The 20,724-nt window shown below is 38.4% G+C and overlaps 1 protein-coding gene and 1 non-coding gene across 4 annotated transcripts in view; one reads left to right on the top strand and one right to left on the bottom strand.

Annotated features, from left to right (window-relative positions):
- CDH18 (cadherin 18) overlaps positions 1–20,724 on the bottom strand; it is a 1,279,339-nt gene that overhangs the window by 195,546 nt on the left and 1,063,069 nt on the right. The gene's annotated exons all lie outside the window — the stretch shown is intronic.
- TRNAW-CCA (transfer RNA tryptophan (anticodon CCA)) lies at positions 4,438–4,509 on the top strand. Its single transcript has one exon. It is a non-coding gene; the product is annotated as a tRNA-Trp (tRNA).

The following is a 20,724-nucleotide window of genomic DNA, read 5'->3' as shown; positions in this document are numbered from 1 at the left end:
TCTGTGTCTTTCCATTCTGGGCACCATGCTGAACAACCATGCCCCAAGGCAGACAGGAAGAGTAAGAAAAATGGATTTGCTTCTGCTGAGAACTGGCCCAGATCACTGCATTTACATCAAATTACTCCCCAAGTCACTATGACATCAGGATGTGTACTCTTTCTCCTAAGAATCCCAGTGTAACAGGTATAGAGAATATGTACCCAAGAAAAAGGAAGAATCAGGTGATTGTAAAGAGTAATATCATTTTTTAAGGTAGCATGATTGAGTGAGTTTTAAAAGGACACTTCAGTGGTTGCTTTGTGGAGAATGCATTATATGGGAACGAGAATAGAATCTGGAGATGAGTGTGAAAGAGTGAAAGTTGCTCACTTGTGTCCAGCTGTTTGTGGCCCCATGGATTAGATATAATACCTGATCTGATCATTAGGTCAGATGATACTGAGGTTTTATATATAAAATGATAATGCCTCTTTCTAAGATACAAGAAATAGAGGAGAAATGAAGTGACTGAATTGAGGATATAAATTGAAAGTAGAGTTGATGGCATGTGCTGATGGATGGGCTAAGGTGTGGGAGAAAGGATGACTTTCTGCTTTGTTGTTGTTTACTGTGAATAACCAGAGAATGAATTTGTCATTTACTGAGATGGAGAAACTGAAATATAAATTAAAATATGGCCTATATGAGAAAAAATACATTTTAAAAACCCACAAAATTTATTTCTGAATTTAAATTAAAAATTTAGTAGCAATAAAATACAACATCAGCACTGAAAGTTTTAAATCAAACAAACGATGTAGAAAACATCTTGAAAATTTCTCACAGAGAATAGCAAAAAAAGAAGAGAATAAGAGAAAAGCCAACATAGGGGATAGATTCCAGCACTGAATAAATGGCAACAAAGTCATTAAAATGATAAAATATAACACATGCAATGATCAAAAATAGCAGAGGGTGGGGTCAAAAAGACAGATGAGGATAAGGTCACGGAGTAAAGTTTCTGACTGAAAGATAACAAGTTTTAGATCAAACATACTCATTGTTAAGAGTGAGAATTATAATAAAAGGGAGTAGCATTGAACAGCACTGATGCAAGGATTTTTTTTTTTTTCAATTTCAAGGTTAATTGCAGATTTGGGCATATTTACACCCCAACGCCCAAGAAAAGAAGTGTGGTCTCACAAGATAAAGTTAGAGGAGTTACGGTTCTCACTGACATTCCTAACTGAAGGGCAAGAAATGCATAATTTTGAACCCCGTAGGCAATTAGAGATTGATGCAATTTAAGAAAGCCTTTTGTAGTGAGTCCCAGAGGCCAGCCCCGAGCAGGCAGAAACAATTTAGAAGCAGCAATCTCCTCTCTGCAGCAATACTTACACAGGGAACAGTTTCAAGAAATTATATGGCCAGTATTCCTGAAGGCCTCGGCCAGCTCACCAGAGCCTCAGAAGGACCATTGAGCACTTCATCTGCTACTGCGTTCTCTTCTGCTAGCTTTGCATTGATGGTGACATGCCATCAGGAAACTAGAGGGTTCAGCTATCATTTTTGAAAACCCTAAGTTCCCTAATCAGTACAAGTGAGAAAATCAGTAAAGTATTCTTAATTTAGGTGTGGATTCTTATGGTTTAGGTGTTCTTTTATAATTGAGAATAGCTGAAATCCCAAATATTCAAAACCAGAGCTATGCAGGCAGGAAAAAAATGATATATGATATGCTTTAAAGATACTTGAGAATAGAACTATCAAGCTATCCATTGGCATAGAGTCTTGATTACAAGAACCAGATCTAAACAGATCTCAGCTTGTACATTTACATGGCTTGTACGTTCAGTGTCAATAAAATGGGAAGAAAGATTAGACATTCTGTAATGTTTCATAAGTAGCTAAATGTTACTCATATATTTCCAATTTTATTTTGTTACTTATTTTCAGAATCAATTTTTGAACAAAATTCCAGTCTCTGCCTTACTAAGTCTTCCTCTTTTGTCTTTCATCCCTTAGCTATTCAACTGGTGCTCAAATCATTTTACACTTGAAATCTCTCTCTTTGATGATGAATTATTTTATAATCAGATATTGATTCCCCCAATAATTTTAATGATGAATTAGAGAAAGAAAAACTTAGTTTTGAATTTACATAGCACTTTTAGTTTATGACTCGAAATCTCTTATTCCTCACAATAAACAAAATTTTGTACATGGAGGGATATTTTTCACTTTAAATTAGAATATATATATATATATATATATATATATATATATATATACATAATGAAAAATTTTGACATATTTTGTGACCCTAGTATATATTATTAATATGTTAGCATATTGTGCTTATCTTACAGCAAGGATAATTTTATGGCAGAAGCTAAATAAAGAATTCATTGTGAATTACCACTTACCTCTACCTTGGGATACTTCCTTAATATACACATTTGTTTAAGAGTTTTCCATTAAGGCAGGAAGAAACAGTACATGGCATGGAAATCTATAAACCACTTGTTCTGACCCACACATTAAAGCATCCACATAATAAATCCTAATACTGAATCAGCTTCTTAGAAATCTATGAGTATCCATACAGGAAAACCCTTGCTTAGCAATAGGTTTGTAATTGTAAAACAACCAAGTTTTCCAACTAAGATTCAGTAAAAATTAACATTAACTGATATATATGAAGCCCTTTTCTTTTATCACTATATTACATACTTCCTAAGTCAATGTGGGAAGAATGAATAAATGAAGGAAATATTTTCCAGATAATATTACAGAAATAAAGTTGCCAAAACTTATCTCTGGAATTTTTTTTTAAGTATTTCAATAGAATTGCTTGTCAAAGGCATTTTTTCATAGCTAGTTGTAAAACTAAAAATATACTTAAAATATTGAGACATAAAGACCTGGCCCTCAGCATCAGCATGATAAACACTTAGAGGTCAGAACAGCCCATCAGAAGCAGCAACAGAAGAATTTAAGTTCTATCAAAACTGTGTTAAAGGAAAAAAGAAATATTTTACCAGAGAGAAGATTTGATCTAAAAGACTCCAAAATGAGGATTCATTGTGAGTCTCATCAAAACGATAAGAAAGAACTCTCTCCCGCCTCCCTTCTCTGTTAAATACACTTAGGAACCAAGCTAAAATCATCAATTTGCATTCCTGTTTTTATTTAAAGGGATACATATCTATAGTTAGCAGATATAATAAAAACAAGAATTATGGGTCATCAGGATTATTTTGTGAAAACTAAAAGTCAACTGAAACAATTGCAGGATCAGGAATAGGGTTAGCACTCTATCTTGCTCTTTTATTACCTCTGTGAATTTACTTAATCTCTCAAAAGAGCAGTTTTCTTATATAAGAATGGAAAAAAATAAGAATAAACTACAGTTTTTTGAAGTTTAATTAACTTATATGATGTTCTCTGTAGAGTTATAAAACTTACCTGGGATTAAGTAAGCCCTTAACAAGTAGTAACTATCAATGTTATTCATATTACTGCTAACATTTCATACACATTTTGTGCCAAGTCACTTCAGTCATGTCTGTCTCGGTGTGACCTTATGGACTGCAGCCTGCTAGGCTCCTCTGTCCATGGGATTCTCCAGGCAAGAATACTGAAGTGGGTTGCCATGCTCTCCTCCAGGGGATTTTCCCAAACCCAGAGGTTGAACCTACATCTCTTATGTCTCCTGCATGAGCAGGTTCGTTTTTTACCACCAGTACCTCAAGGGAAGCCCCATAATAAAAGATATTGTCCTCTTATTTGGTTGGCATGATAATTAGTTCTATTATTTACATTTCATTTCACATGTAACATTTTTATTACATTCACATGATGGTGGAAGCTAATCATTAGTATATGGTTTTCTTTTTTTTTTCATTATAGTTTATTACAAGATATTGAGTGTAGTTCCCTGTATGTGCATGCCTACTCAGGCATGTCCAACTCTCTGCAATCCCACAGACTAGTCTGCCAGGCTCCCCTGTTTATGTTATTCTCTAGGCAAGAATCCAGGAGTGGGCTGCCATTTCCTACTCTGACAGTTCCCAATTTACCCCTCCCTTACATATATCTTATTCTTTTTTTTTTTTTTTAATTTATTTATTTTTTTTTAATTTTAAAATCTTTAATTCTTACATGCGTTCCCAAACATGACCCCCCCTCCCACCTCCCTCCCCACAACATCTCTCTGGGTCATCCCCATGTACCAGCCCCAAGCATGCTGCACCCTACGTCAGACATGGACTGGCGATTCAATTCTTACATGATAGTATACATGTTAGAATTCCCATTCTCCCAAATCATCCCACCCTCTCCCTCTCCCTCTGAGACCAAAAGTCCGTTATACCCATCTGTGTCTTTTTTCCTGACTTGCATACAGGGTCGTCATTGCCATCTTATTCTTATAGAGCAAAACTCAAATGGGCTTCCCTGGTAGCTCAGTGGTTAAAGCGTCTGCCTCCAATGTGGGAAACCCAGGTTCAATCCCTGGGTTGGGAAGATCGCCTGGAGAAGGGAATGGCAACCCACTCCAGTATTCTTGCCTGGAGAATCCTATGGATGGAGGAGCTTGGTAGGCTACAGTCCACGGGGTCACAAAGACTCGGACACAACTGAGTGACTTCACTTTCACGTTCACAACTCAAGTAATAATAATAATGTCATTTTTTTCTAAATTAGTCTACAAAGTTGATGTAATTGTATTTGATTAAAATATCAACAGAAATTTGCTTTTTATAATCTGATAAGCTGATCTTAAAGCTGAAGTGAAGCAAGTAGATGGAAATAGCCAGGAAAGTTCTAAATAATATAGAAGATTAGATGTGAAGTGTAGACTAGCCTTGTCAGTATTTATAAGCTGTAGTAAGCAGAGAAATTCACTAAGAGCAGGGCTTTCTGTAGAAGTCATTTCCCTGGCAATTTCTATGTTATTAGCAGTATCTATTTAATTTACTACTTCCTCATGACAGACCTCCAGTATCCTTGTCTGCAAAATTCCATGGGCAAAGGAGCCTGGTGGGCTACAGTCCATGGGGTTTCAGAGCAGGGCACAGCTGAGCATGCACACCTGACAGATCTAGCCCAATGACAGAAATTTCTGGGAGGTTACAAAGCAGGACAGAGAGATTTAGCTCAGAGTAACAGCTGGAAACAAATTAGAAAGGGCCTTTAAGGAAATCACTAGTTAGAAGTGCCTCTGAGACTAATTTTTATGGCAAAGAAGATGTTAGTCAGGCTTAAAAAATGGTGGAAGGAGTCAAGCAGTGATACTGACATTTAATAAAGAGATATGGAGACATCACATTTTTGGGGAAATACTGGAACAAAAGGAGTTTATGCAGTGATGATAAACATGACCCTTGAAAGGCAAAACAAGAGACAGATCAAAAAAGGGTCTGATATCTGTTGTAAAAAAAAAGAGAAAAGAAAAAGAAAGAAAAGAACAGCTTTTATTCTGAAGGTGTTGGGGGAGCTGAGATATATGAAGCAAAAACTGAAATGACTGGATTCTAATTTTTTTGAATATTAATACCAGACTGGAGAAAGTGTTGCATATAGACTGATAATTCTGATGCCACAGGTAGCAAAACCAGTCAGAACAATGATGATGGCATAACGATATATGAGCTAAGGGAGTATCAGGGTGGCCAAGGAGGGACAAATTATATACATATATTATTGAGGTGGAAAATAAAAGTTTTCTTTGTGATGTGCTTAGTTGCTATCATGTCAGACTCTCTGCGACACCATGGACTGTAGCCTGCCAGGCTCCTCTGTCCATGGGGATTCTCCAGGCAAGAATACTGGAGTGGGTCGTTATGCCCTTCTCCAGAGGATTGTCCCAATACAGGGATCAAACCCAGGTCTTCTGCATTGCAGGCAAATTGTTTACCATCTGAACCACCAACATTTTCTTTAAGTTTAGATAAAAGGATGTATTTCTTTACAAGTGGAGTTACTAGATATGGAAACAGTTTCATGCCTTTGAATACTGGAGTTTTGAACGAACTTGATTTGGCTTGTAATGAGAAACCAACCTACTTTTATTCCCACCTTTGCATCTGCTTTGTGGTCTAATCCTTCTTTTAATGCTCCAGGATAAATCTTTAGACTAGCCCTCAAGCTTTTCAGACACTCCATATAATATACAATATAAATAGTTCCTTGCTTCTGCAAAAACATTCCAGACAGGATATTCATTATATAACAACAACCTAGTTCAGACCAGCAGATGCAAAACGTGGATCTGCTCAAGTCCTGCTAGCCTCTGGTGGGAGATGAACTAGTTGGTTCCTTCTGTAGGTATTTTTTTTGAACTACTCTCTACTTAGCCGCAATTTTTTAAATGTTTTAAAAATTTTCTATTGGAGTATAGTTACTTTAAAATGTTATGTTACTTTCTGCTGTATAGCAAAATGAATTAGCTGTAATATACATATTTCTCCTCTTTTTTGGATTTTCTTCCCATTTCGGTCACTATAGAGCAAAAACAACACCCAGTTGTGGATGTGACTGGTGATAGAAGTAAAGTCTGATGCTGTAAAGAGCAATATTGCATAGGAACCTGGAATGTTAGGTCCATGAATCAAGGCAAATTGGAAGTGGTCAAACAGGAAATGGCAAGGGTGAACATCGACACTTTTGGAATTAGTGAACTAAAATGGACTGGAATGGGTGAATTTAACTCAGATGACCATTGTATCTACTATTGTGGGCAAGAATTCTTTAGAAGAAATGGAGTAGCCTTCATAGTCAACAAAAGAGTCTGAAATGCAGTACTTGGATGCAATCTCAAAAATGACAGAATGATCTCTGTTCATTTCCAAGGCAAATCATTCAATATCACAGTAATCCAAGTCTATGCCCTGACCAGTAATGCTGAAGAAGCTGAATTTGAATGGTTCTATGAAGACTTACAAGACTTTCTAGAACAAACACCCAAAATCGATGTCCTTTTCATTATATGGGACAGGAATGCAAAAATAGGAAGTCAAGAGATACCTGGAATAACAGGCAAATTTGGCCTTGGAGTACAAAAAAAAAAGTAGGGCAAAGGCTAAGGGAGTTTTTCCAAGAAAATGCACTGGTCATAGCAAACACCCTCTTGCAACAGCACAAGAGAAAACTACACATGGACATCATCAGATGGTGAACACTAAAATAAGACTGATTACATTTTTTGCAGCCAAAGAGGGAGAAGTTCTATACATTTAGCAAAAACAAGATCAGGAGCTGACTGTGGCTCAGATCATGAACTCCTTATTGCTGAATTCATACTTAAATTGAAGAAAGCAGGGAAAACCACCAGACCATTCAGGTATGACCTAAATGAAATCCCTTACAATTATACAGTGGAAGTGACAAATAGATTCAAGGAATTAGATCTGATAGACAGAGTGCCTGAGGAACTATGGATGGAGGTTTGTGACACTGTATCAGTGGCAGTGATCAAGACCATCCCCAAGAAAAAGAAAGGCAAAAAGGACAAATGGTTGTCTGAGGAGGCTTTATGAATAGTTGAGAAAAGAAGAGAAGCTAAAGGCAAAGGAGAGAAGGAAAGATATACCCATTTGAATGCAGAGTTCCAAAAAAATAGCAAAGAGAGATAAGAAGCCTTCCTCAGTGATCAATGCAAAAAAAAAAAAAAATAGAGGAAAACAATAGAATGGGAAAGACTAGAGATCTCTTCAAGACAATTAGAAATACCAAGGGAATGTGTCATGCAAAGATGAGCACAATAAAGGACAGAAATGGTATGGACTGAACAGAAGAACATATTAAGACGAGGTGGCAACAATACATAGAAAACTGTACAAAAAAGATCTTCAAGACCCAAATAATCATGATGGTCTGATCACTCACCTAGAGCCAGACATCCTGGAATGCAAAGTCAAGTGGCCTTAGGAAACATCACTGTTAACAAAGCTTTTGGAGGTAATGAAATTCAAGGTGAGCTATTTCAAATCCTAAAAGATGATGCTATAAAGTGCTGCCCTAAATATGCCAGCAAATTTGGAAAACTCAGCAGTGGCCACAGGACTGGAAAAGGTCCATTTTCATTCCAATCCCAGAGAAAGGCAATGGCAAAGAATGTTCAAACTACCACACAATTGCACTCATCTCACATGCTAGCAAAGTAATGCTCAAAATTCTCTCAGCCAGGCTTCAACAGTATATGAGCCATGAATTTCCAGATGTTCAAGCTGGATTTAGAAAAGACAGAGGAACGAGATATCAAATTCCTAACTTCCGCTGGATCATGAAAAAAGCAAGAGAGTTCCAGAAAAGCACCTACTTCTCTTTCATTTGCCCACCTGATGTGAAGAACTGACTCAGTAGAAAAGACCCTGATGCTGGGAAAGATTGAAGACAGGTGGAGAAGGGAATGAGAGAGGAAGAGATGGTTGGATGCCATCACCAACTCAATGGACATGAGTTTGAGTAAGCTCTGGGAGTTGGTGATGGACAAGGAAGCCTGGCGTCCTGCAGTCCATGGGGTCACAGAGTTGGACACAACTGAGCGACTGAACTGAACTGAACTGAACTGATAGAACATTGAATAGAGTTCCTTGTGCTATACAGTATGTTCTCATTAGTTATGTATTTCATATATAGCAACGTAGTCCAGTATTCTTGCTTGGGGAATCTCCATGGACAGAGGAGACTGACAGGCTATAGTCCATGGGGTTGCAAGGATTTGGACACAACTCAGCACAGAGAGAGAGAGTGTGTGTATATACGTCAATCCCAATCTCCCAGTTCATCCCATCCCTCCCTCCCTCCCTTTGTGTCCATATGTTTGTTCTCTATGTTTATGTCTCTATTTCTGCTTTGAAAATGGATTCAACTGTACCATTTTTATAGATTCTACATACATGTATTAATATGTGATTATTTTTCTTTCTAATAGCTGAAATTTAAAACACTTCCAGAATCTGACCCAAAAGAAGGTAGGATTTGCTGAAAGCAACGTGATCATATGAGACAGAGTGAGCTGTGGTCTGTGTTAGTGTCCTCTCCATCACTGAGGCATCCTCACTGTATCTTTCTCAGTGTCCATTTTTTGCAGACCTGCAATAGCAATAGCCTTGATATAGACAAGATCTAAAACTTCTCTGGCACCTTACTTAGCATTTCTCATCCTCTGGGTCAAGGGAAGCTGAGACTCTGTCATCAAGGGTTATTTTAAACTTCAAATCTACTCACTTGTGCAGAATCCCCATGGTTGTCTTACTTTTCTCTCTCTGGGGTACATTCATCTTGCTAGAAGTATAGACTTGGCTTTCTGTCTCTGCCACCTTAGCTATATTTTTGTAGCCTCTCCTGCTGGCCCCTGGGGTCCTCAAGTCCCAGTTAAGAGATCACACACTCTTGCTGTGCTTCCCTTCAAATCTCCTTGACTTGGCTTAAGATGAAGGGAAGAATTCCATATTTTTGCCCAAGAAGGGGCTGGCGGAAGTGATTGACGGGCAAGATGCTTCAAATTTTCTATTAAGGTCCCATCTGCCACATTTTTGACCACTACCTCTCTTAGCAAAGGCAGGTGCTTGACTGTTTAATGTTCCCCAAAGGACACTTGAGTCATTCCTTTTGGAATTAATGATAGACAACTCCTACTTCTCCCCAGAGGGAGATGAAATGGCCCTATTGTTTTTCTTTCTCAGCCTTTCTTAGAGTCCTCAGTGGAATTGTTAAAATAATAGGAGAGGCTAACTTGCAATCTGTTACACAGGCCTTTAAAAATAGAACGTGTGTATTTTAATCTTGGTTTGGATTCCCATGAGGGTATTTTTGGAGATGGTGGAGGCATAAGTGAGAGGAGGAAAAGAAGTTACAAAACATCTCTAATGTTCTGGGGTTTTTTGGTCTTGTGCAGATTAAAAAAACTCCCCCTTACATACTATGTATTTGAAAATAGTATTTAAAATACTTGAAAATACTTTATAATATTTAAATTATATGTGCATATATGAAACTAATCACAGGCATATCTCATCCTAGTGTGCTTTGTTCTCTTGGGCTTCTCAGATATAAAGGCTTGTGGCAACTCTGAGTAGACCAAGTCTATGGATGTCATTTTTCCAAAAGGGTTTGCTCTCTTCATGTCCCTGTGTCACATTTGGTAATTCACACAACATTTAAAACTTTTTTATTATTATGATACTTGCTATGCTGCTCTGTGATCTTTAATTTTACCACTATGACTCACTGAGGGGCTTTCCTGCTAGCTCAGTGGTAAAGAATCTGCCTGTAATTCTGGAAATGCTGGTTCAATCTCTGAGCCTAGAACATCCTCTGGAGAAAGAATTGGCAACCCACTCCAATATTCTTGCCTGGAGAATTCCATGGACAGAGGAGACTGGAGAGCTACGTACAGTCCATGGGGTCACAAAGAGTTGGACGTGACTTAGCAACTAAACAACAACAATATGACTCACTGAAAGCTTAGAAGATGATTAGCATTTTTAGTAATTAAAAAAGTATTTTAAAATTAAAGTAAAAGTGAAGTCATTCAGTAGTGTCTGACTCTGCAATCCTGTGGACTGTAGCCTACCAGACTCCTCTGTCCATGGGATTTTCCAAGCAAGAGTGCTGGAGTTGGTTGTCATTTCCTTCTCTAGGGGATCTTCCTGACCCAGGGATTGAACGCAGGTCTCCCACACTGTAGGCAGATGCTTTACCATCTGAGCCATTAGGGGAGTCCCTTAATTTTTAAATTAAAGTTTAAACATTTTTTGACATAATGCTATTTCACACTTGTTGTTCAGTCACTAAGTTGTGTCCAGCTGTTTGTGACCCCATGGACTGAAGCACACCAGGCCTCCTTCTCTTTCACCATCTCTCAGAGTTTGCTCAAACTTATGTCCACTGAGTCAAGGATGCCATCCTACCATCTTGGCCTCTGTCACCCCCTACTGTTCCTGCCCTCAATTCATCCCAGCATCATGGCCTTTTTAAACTACAATACACTGTAAATACGATTTTTATGTATACTGTGGTTTACTGTGGTATTTGTTTTATCATAGTTGTCTGAAACTGAACCCTTAATATCTCTGATGTATGCCTGTACACGTATATGTGCATATATAAATGCCAATATACATGCATGTGTATATATGCTTCAATGTATACTAATAAAATATACAAAACCGTGTGTGTGTGTGCATGCTCAGTCTCTTCAGTTGGGTCCAGCTCTTTGTGAACCTATGGACTATAGCCCATAAGGCTCTTTTGTCCATGGGATTTTCCCCATGAATGCTGGAGTGGGTTTCCATTTCTCCTTCAGGGAATCTTTCTGATCCAGGGAGCAAATCCATATCTCTTGCATCTCCTGAACTGAAGGCAGATTCTTTATTGCTAAGCCACTGGGGAAGCCCATACAAAACATATGCCTATGTACCCCATACTGTCTTATGTATTATATACTTCACACATTTTCCGTGTACTTACACCTCACAAATACCCTGTGAAGTCTGCAAGCTGTATATTAGCTACTCAAGAATTCCATGTAGTCTTCCAAAACCAACCACTGTATTTGATAACTATATGCATTTTTATATTATAAATGCTAAAGTTGATGCATAAGGGAACACATATATTTCTGAATAAGAGAGTGTCTCTCTAAATTGTCTTTTTCTTAAACTGAGTTTTAATTAAGGTTTTTGGAGTACATTATTTTATCCTTTAATATATTTGCTAGTGTTTAAATCTTACAATTATATTTAAGTCAACATTTCCTTTCTTATATATTTAATCAAATAACTCTCTGTAAAGCATCTATATATGAGCAATGGCAGTTGGATATATCATATTAATTAAGTACCACAATAGATATTTCCTTTCAGACTATCCTCCCTCTAATTTGATATAAAACTTTTAAACTGCAGGAAAAAGTGACAACAAACCCCAGAGCTCTGCTAGGTGATTGAGAGAATCAGTTATCCCAGTGTCACTGGAAGCAAAATCAATTCATGTGTTCTGTCATCCTTAGAAAGTACTCTCTAACATGCTGTCAGCAATAAATTTTACAGGATTTCCCCAAAGTCAATTGCTCCTTCTATTTGGGATTACGATGAAAGCAAATTGATTCTTCCCATACATAGAAGAAGCACAAGAGAAGACATACTTTTAGTCTACTCACTTATTTATTTATTTATTTATTTTACTGACAGATTTCTCCTGGCTCACTAATGTAATGTCCTTAGTAATTGAAATTCTGACTGTGAAATATATTCAGGCATAACCAACAGGAATGCAATTTCCCTTAAAGCTACCTTCATGCAAGTAGGCAGGAAATTTATTTTTGAGTAACTTATCTCTGAGTACATAAAAAAAAAAAAGGCAACTCTTTCTAACATTTTAACCACAATTAATGCCAGGATATCATATTTAATTTTAACTTACTATATCTCCCATAATCTAGTGATGATCACATTTTTATTTTTCTTTGATTGAACAGCAGCATTTTAAACCTTTTAATAAACCCTTAATTAACATATTTTAAATAGAAAAGATACGTAAAAATCAAGCTAAAACCACTGCTAAGCAAAACAACTACAGGTGGATCATGTTGCCATTTGAACAAGTTCTATTGAGGCTGACTATAAGGAAAGCGTGGAGACAGGCATACATTTCCTCCCTCCTTTTGAACAGTATAGATATATAGCTGAATTTAAGAGAATTATTTCAAGTCGATTAGAATTTGCTGAAAATACATAATGGTTCAGTTTTACGGAATCCATGTGCCAATGCAGGACAAACAGGTTCAATCCCTGAGTCAGGAAGATCCCCTGAAGGGATCTTTCCTTTCTGGAGAAGGAAATGGCAACCCACTCCAGTATTCCCGCCTGAGAAATTCCATAGAGAGGGAGCCTGGCAGGCACAGTTCATGGGGTTGGAAAAAAGTTGACCTGACTTAGCAACTAAACAACAACCACAAAGATATATGTGTCAACTGCCAGGCTGGAATGACTAAATGTTAACAAGGAGGAAAAAGAACAAGCAATCAAACAAAAACAGAAACTGATGAAATGTTAATTTCTGTTGACAAATATTCACATGAGAGCTGACCACTTTTGATATTTGTACAGAAAATAACAAATGGAATTAACTTCTGTACATATTAGGGAGTCCCCAGTGCTAGGTCAGGTTCCAAGCAGAACACCAGTATCTCAACTAAAGATGCTGGAGTGACATCAGCAACAAGACTAAGACATAATCATGGACAGCATCCAGCCTCAACAACAAAGATTTGGCATCCATCCTCAGATAAAAATGCCTTAGTGAGAGCTATGGGGTCCACATCTTGTGCCAAAGGATCTGGGAGCAGTCTCACCTACCCATGCATGTGGGAATAGGCACACAGACCTCAGTCACAACTGTGGGTCGGGTCCTACAGTCGCAGTGAATTGGCTCCAGCCCCTGTCAGCACCTGTCTTGGGAGGCCCTGGGAGAAGAAGGTCTTATATGATCACCCATGGCTGAGAGTCTATGCAGAAATCAAAGTTTCCAGCAGAGAAGTTCCAGTACATCACTGGGATTAAAAACACTTGGGACTGAATACATTGAAGGGGGTAAGAGGGACTGTTTGACTTTATCTGGGTCATTCCCTTCCCTGAGGTGGCCCAGCTTAGTGCCAAGTGAGACCTTTTCAAGACATGAGTTACCCTTGGGGGGAAGTGAGATCAGGTGGGTAAATGCCTGGTTGTCCCAGCTGTGTGGGACTTAGCCAAAGAAGCCCAAGTGTCTCTCGCCCCTTCTAGAGCACTGAGAAGTGAGCTCTATGAATGGGGGCCCTGGAAAAGACCTGAAACGCAGCAAGGAGGACCATCAAAGAGCATTCAAGGGACATGAATCCTACCAATTGTATCACAGCCTCCATCAAGAGGCAGTCCATGAGCCTCTGAGGATGCCCCACCTCCTGGTTCCCTCACATGGCTCCCAGGCACTCCCAGCATGGTACACCCCTCACCCCTCTACTCACCCCACCCTGTGGCTGGCTCTTTGCACATGCATAAAACTGTCCTTTGGCAAATGGCTGTTGACCACTTGCAGAAAATCAGCCTAACTATGTGGCCCAGGGAGAGATCACAGAGCTTAACTTCAGGGCACTCTGGAGAAAGCAAAAGAGGCTGTCAGCACTTGCCCTTAAGTGTTGCATGATTAAGGGAAGGCATACAAATGTAAGAATGTTGCCACAAGAGGGAGCAAGAAATTGTGAAGCAGGCATATCCACGGAAAGTCTGCATCCCTCCCAGGGCTGGTAGAGGATATTTCTCTCCCAAAGTCAGTCCTTAAAGACCAGAAAGTGTTAGTTGCTCAGCTGTGTCCAACTCTTTGGGACCCCATGGACTGTAGCATGCCAAGCCCCTGTTCACAGTATTCTCCAGGCAAGAATACTGGAGTGGTTTGCATTTCCTTTTCTCAGGGGGTCTTCCTGACACAGAGATTGAACCTGGGTTTCCTGCATTGCAGGTGGAGTCTGTACATCTGGGCCACCACTAAAGTCCCTAAAGATTGGAGGAGGTAGTTATCATTGCATATGCAAAGACAGCATCTCAAAACTTCAAGAAATCAAAAAAAAAAAAAATCAAGGAAACTTGGCTCCACTCATGGATCACAACTATTGTCCCTAAATACATCGACATAGAATTAAAAATAGCTTTCTAAAGGAGTAAAAAATAGCTAGAAGAAAATACAGAAAGATAGTTTAATGAAATTAGGAATATAATACCTGAATAAAATGAGAAGTTTAATAAAGAAATTTCATAAGAAATGAAATTCTGGAGCTAAAAATGAATAGATTAAATAAAAAAATGAAATAGAGAAAAATCAATAACAGAAGAGATCAATAGGAATTTTAAAAATCTGTGAATTAGAGGATAAGAACTTGGAAACTGTCCAGTAAGAGGAGAACAAAGGAAAAAGAATGGAAGAATGGAAGTGTAAGTGATGTATTGAATAACCTCAAAAAGAAACAGCCATCAAAGTATTGGAGACTTATAAGGAAAAGAGAGGTGAGAACTTCTCAAATATATGGAGAGATCTGCATATCCAAGTTTAGGAAGGTCATGGGTCACCAAAAAATGCAAGTTAGAGATTTTTTTTAAGACACACTATAACAAAATGTGGTTAAAAATGAAAAGCAAGGAGAATCTTCAGAAAAAGAAACAAGTTATAATTCAAAAAGAAAATACCATAAAACTATCAACAGATTTCTCACATGATGGTTCAGGCCATGAGAGAGTAGGATATGCGGGTCAACATTTAAAATATTAAGGAATTCATACAATTCAATAGCCAAAAATAAAATCTAAATGAGAAAGGTGAGACATTCTTCTAAAGAAGACATGTAAACAGTCATCAGGTATGTGAAAAGATGTGTAATATCACTAATCACCAAAAATGCAAATTAAACCCACAGTAATATATCACCTCAGATCTATTAGAATGGCTATCATGAACAAGACAAAAGATAACAAGCAACTGGTGAGGGTGTGGATTAAAGGGAAATCTTATGCATAGTTGATGGGAATATATTGTGGAACAGTACGAAAGTTCCTCAAAAAAATAAAAATGGAATGACCAACAATTTCAACTTCTGAATTTCAACAAATTCTGCAATTTCAATGACCCGACAATTTCACTTCTGGGTATATATCCAAATGAAAGTAAATCAGGATCTCAGGAGATATCTACACCCCCATGTTTGAGACAACATGATTCACAATAGTCAAAAAATGGAAACAATCCATCTACCTACAGATGAATAGTTAAAGAAGATGTGGTATGTATACACTCATGAACACAATGGAGTATTACTCAACCTTGAGAAAGAAGGAAATTCTAACATTTGTGACAATAGGGCTGAAACTTGTATTATATTATACTAAGTGAAACAAGCTAGATTGAGAAGACAAATACTCTATGGAATCATGTTCTTGTAAAGTCTAAAAACACCAAACTCATAGAAACAGACAGTAGATGGGTGTTTGCCAGAAAATGGGGGTGGGAGGTTGTGTGGGAAGGTACCAGTCAAAAGGGAACCAAATCCCCTCTTATAAGATATTAATATATCTGGAGATCTACTGTACAGCATGGTGACTATAGTTAACACTATGGTATTGTGTACTTAACTGTTGCTAAGATAATAGATCTTGAGTGATTTCACCACAAAAACGAAATGATAACTATTTGAGATGATGAAGTTATTAACTAACCCTTCTGTGGTAATCATTTATCAGTATGAGTATCAAGGCATCACACTGTACACCTTACACTTTATATAATGTTATATGTCAATTATCTCAGTAAAGCTAAAAAATGGTAGATGTCAATTTAACCTGTGTGTAGCTATTTATTCATACAACTATCTTAGAGCAAGTAGTGCTTAGATGATTATAATAACAGAAATATAAACAACAGCCTTCCAATCAATATTCAGCCTTCTTTATGGTCCAACTCTCACATCAGTACATAACTACTGGAAAGACCATAGCTTTGGCTATATGAACTTATGTCCACAAAGTCTCGGTCATGTCCGACTCTTTGTGACCCCCTTGATTGTAACCCACTAGGCTCCTCTGCCCATGGGAATTCTCAGGCAAGAATACTGGAGTGGGTTGCCATTTCCTTCTCCAGGGGATCATCCCAATCCAGGGATCAAACCAGAGTCTCCTGTGTTAACATGTTTCACGCAGAGCCTTTACCTCTGAGCCACTAGGAAAGCCCCACTGACAGGTGTAGTTACAGTGCAAGTAGAGTTGTGAAGTTGAGAAAGATTTGATAAAAGAGATATTTTGTTGCTGGAGTTGAAGAGCAGGGGGGCATCTTCAGCCGAGAGGCCTGAGAGCAGCTGCTCAGGGAAGACAGTATCCACCTCCACCTCAGAGCAGCAAGAAAACTGGGATCTCAGTTCTACAAAAGCCTGGGACTACATTCTGCCAACAAGCTGAAAGAGCCCCCCCCACAGAGCCCCAGAACCTCAGGATAAAAATAAAAACTGAGTCAGCTAACACCTTGATTTCAGCTTGTGAGACTCCCAGCAGACAATCTGGTATAGCCCACCTGAACAACTGTGACAACATAGTGCTACTCTTTCAAGCCTCTTAGTTTGTGGTAATTTGTTAAACAGCTGTAGAAACTAACGCTAAAAGAGGGGACTGAATACAAACTTCATTTCCTGTGGGAGGGCAAAAAAATTCAAACACAAACCAAAACATTGGGAAGGGTGATAAGCATATTGACTATATAATTATCCTTTTGGCTTTGAAAGAAAAGTTACTATTATATTTGCATATCTATTTAAGTTTGAACAGTACTTAATTTCAAATCTTTTAAATTTCTGTTTCCTTTTTAATTTCCAATTAAATACCCCAAACATATATTTTAGAATCAGAAAAGAATTGAGGTTCTTGGGCAAATTTTATTTCTTAAAGTGTTTGTGTAAAAAAAGGCAAAGACTGATAACTTATAGCATCCTTTAATCTATTTGCTGGCCAAAAAAGAAATGTTATATATTTGAAAGGTAGTTCATAAAAGAGGATATTTCTTTTAAAATAAAATAATATTAAAGTTTCTTCTACTTTTTACTTCCCTGGTAGCTCAGGCCGTAAAGAATCTGCCTGCAATATGGGAGACCAGAGTTCAATCTCTGGGTTGGGAAGATCCCCTGGAGAAGGGAATGGCAATCCACTCCAGTATACTCGCCTAGACAATTTCAGGGGCAGAGTGGCTTAGAGGGTTACAGTCCGGGCGGTCCCAAAGAGTCTGACCTGACTGAGTGACTAACACTTAGACTTTTTACTTTATTTCCCTTTCAATAAGACTAGTGAGAGAATAGACTTAAAAATTTAATTGGCAAAGTGAGATTCAAATACAATATCTCATGTTAGTCATTACATTTTTGGAAATACTTTACAAAACATAATAAAAATATCAAAAAAATACACAGAATAACCTGTAGGTAGAATGGAGCTTGGAAGAGAAAGGTTTTATCAAGCATAATGCCATAATTTGGAGATAAGAAGGATTTTGCAAGGAGAAATAAGAACTTTCTAAGAGCCTGACTCACATACACTCAAGCACAGATGGATAGTGAGTACTGAACTTGCCCTCCTCTGTGAGTTGAGTTTAGGGATCACCTAATGGTTGACCCAAAGGAGGCAATGGCACCCCACTCCAGTACTCTTGCATGGAAAATCCCATGGACAAAGGAGCCTGGTAGGCTGCAGTCCACGGGGTCGCTAAGAATCGGTCACGACTGAGCGACTTCACTTTCACTTTTCACTTTAATGCATTGGAGAAGGAAATGGCAACCCACTCCAGCGTTCTTGCCTGGAGAATCCCAGGGACGGCAGAGCCTGGTAGGCTGCCGTCTATGGGGTCGAACAGAGTCGGACACGACTGAGGTGACTTAGCAATGGTTGACCTGGGGCTTCTTGGTTGTGCTAGTGGTAAAGAACTCGCCTACTAATGCAGAAAATGCAAAAGCCCCAGGTTCAATCCCTGGGCTGGAGAGATTCCCTGGAGAAAGAAATGGCAACCCACTCTAGTATTCTTGCCTGTGAAATCCCATGGACAGAGGAGCCCAGAGGGCTACAGTCCATGGGGTCACAAAGAGTCAGATGTGGCTGAGCAACTAAGCACACCTAATGGCTGACATTCTGCATCCCACCCCACTTCCTTTAATTTTTACAAAATAATTTTTATTGGAGTATCAATGCTTTACAGCGTCATGTTGTTTCTACTGTACAGCAAAATGAATCAGCCAATCATGTACATATATCCCCACCCCTGTGAATTTTCTTCCCATTGAGGTAACCACAGGGCATTAAATAGAGCTCCCTGAACTATACAGTGTGCTAAGTCACTTCAGCTGTGTCTGGCTTGCTGTAAACCTGCCAGACTCCTCTGTTCATGGGATTCTCTAGGCATGAAAACTGGAGTGGATTGTGATGCCCTCCTCCGGGTGATCTTCCAAACCCAGGGATCAAACTCATGTCTCATATCTCCCGCACTGGCAGGCGGGTTGTTCCTAGTGCTGCCTAGGAAGCCTGTGCTATACAATGTGTGTTGCTATTCATTCATCAGTTGTGTCCAACTCTTTGCTACCCCATGGACTGCAACACGCAGGCCTCCGTGGCCCTCACAATCTCCTGGAGCTTGCTCGAACTCATGTCCACTGAGTCAGAGATACCATCCAACTATCTCATCCTCTGTCATCCCCTTCTTATCCTGTCTTCAATCTTTTCCAGTATCAGGGTCTTTTCCAGTGAGTCGGCTCTTCACATCAGGTGGCGAAAGTTTTGGAGCTTCATTCAGCCTCAGTATCAGTCCCTACCATATTCAAGATTGATTTCCTTCAGGACTGACTGATTTGATCTCCTTCCAGTCCAAGGGACTCTCAAGAGTCTTCTCCAACACCTCAATTCAAGAGCATCAATTCTGTGCTTAGCCTTCTTTATGGCTCAACTCTCACATCCATATGTGATTACTGGAAAAACAATAGCTTTGACTAGACAGATCTTTGTCAGTAAAGTAACGTCTCTTTAATATACTGTCTGGGTCTGCCATAGCTTTCCTTCCAAGGAGCAAGCATCTCCTAATTTCATGGCTGTAGTCACCATTTGCAGTGATTTTGCAGCCCAAGAAAATAAAGTTTGTCACTGTTTGCATTGTTTCCCCATCTACTTACCATGAAGTGATGGGACCAAGATGCCATGATCTTCATTTTTTGAATGTTGAGTTTTTTGTTGTTATGTTTTGTTTTTGATGTATAACATAAACATACTTATTTAAGAATATACTCCAGTATCAAATGGCAAAGTTCAACAATGCAAAACCACAATTACTTTTGCACCAACCTAATAGTTGGGTATCCAGAGTGAGTATAATAGTCATTCTAGACATGTCCATCTCAGGTTTAAGGTCCTTGGGGAACCAGGGAAGGCGGGTTCAAAGGGCTGGGGGAGCAGGGGTTTAACTCAGTTATTTATTTTTAGGCACTTGTAAATTCAGGTGATTCAACACTCAAAAGACACAAGTGAGTGAATAACGAAATATCTACCTTCTGTTATTGTTCCTTTTCACTCAAGCAACTGGTGTAAGCAGTTTCATATGTATGGCTACTTAGTTTTCCATTCCATGAATATGTGGACATGACAAGCTCTCAGTTGATGAATATCAAGTTGCTTCTAATCTTTTGCTAATACAACTGTGGTGCAATGAATAACTTGAATATACGTCATTTCATATATATACATATATATATATACATCTATGAAATAAATTCATAAGTAAAAATGGGTTAAAGGATATATTCATTTGTAATTTTAATGTCATTTCATATATATATATATAAATCTATGAAATAAATTCATAAGTAAAAATGTTGGGTTAAAGGATATATTCATTTGTAATTTTAATAGATTTTGTTAGGTGTCTTCCATAGAAATACTGCTATAAACTTCCCTCAGTAATATATGAGGACTTCCAGTTTCACATGTAGGGAGCTTGGAAGTCACCACTCCATTCTAACATTGAGTAAAAAGTTGACAGATTGAAAAATAGAAAACTGAGGACACAAGATCAGAAAGACAATTGAATACAGGGAGTCACAGTTTATCAGAGCAGAGACTCCTGCCTAAGCAGAAAATGAACCAGAAACCAGTGTTAGGGAAGGAGAACCTGAACTGTAATTGTGAATTGCTGGAG

This window comes from Ovis canadensis, chromosome 16 (assembly GCF_042477335.2).
Source record: "Ovis canadensis isolate MfBH-ARS-UI-01 breed Bighorn chromosome 16, ARS-UI_OviCan_v2, whole genome shotgun sequence".
Taxonomy (NCBI): Eukaryota; Metazoa; Chordata; class Mammalia; order Artiodactyla; family Bovidae; genus Ovis; species Ovis canadensis.
Note: the sequence above shows the minus strand (reverse complement) of the source record. Positions and strands in the feature narration are given on the sequence as shown.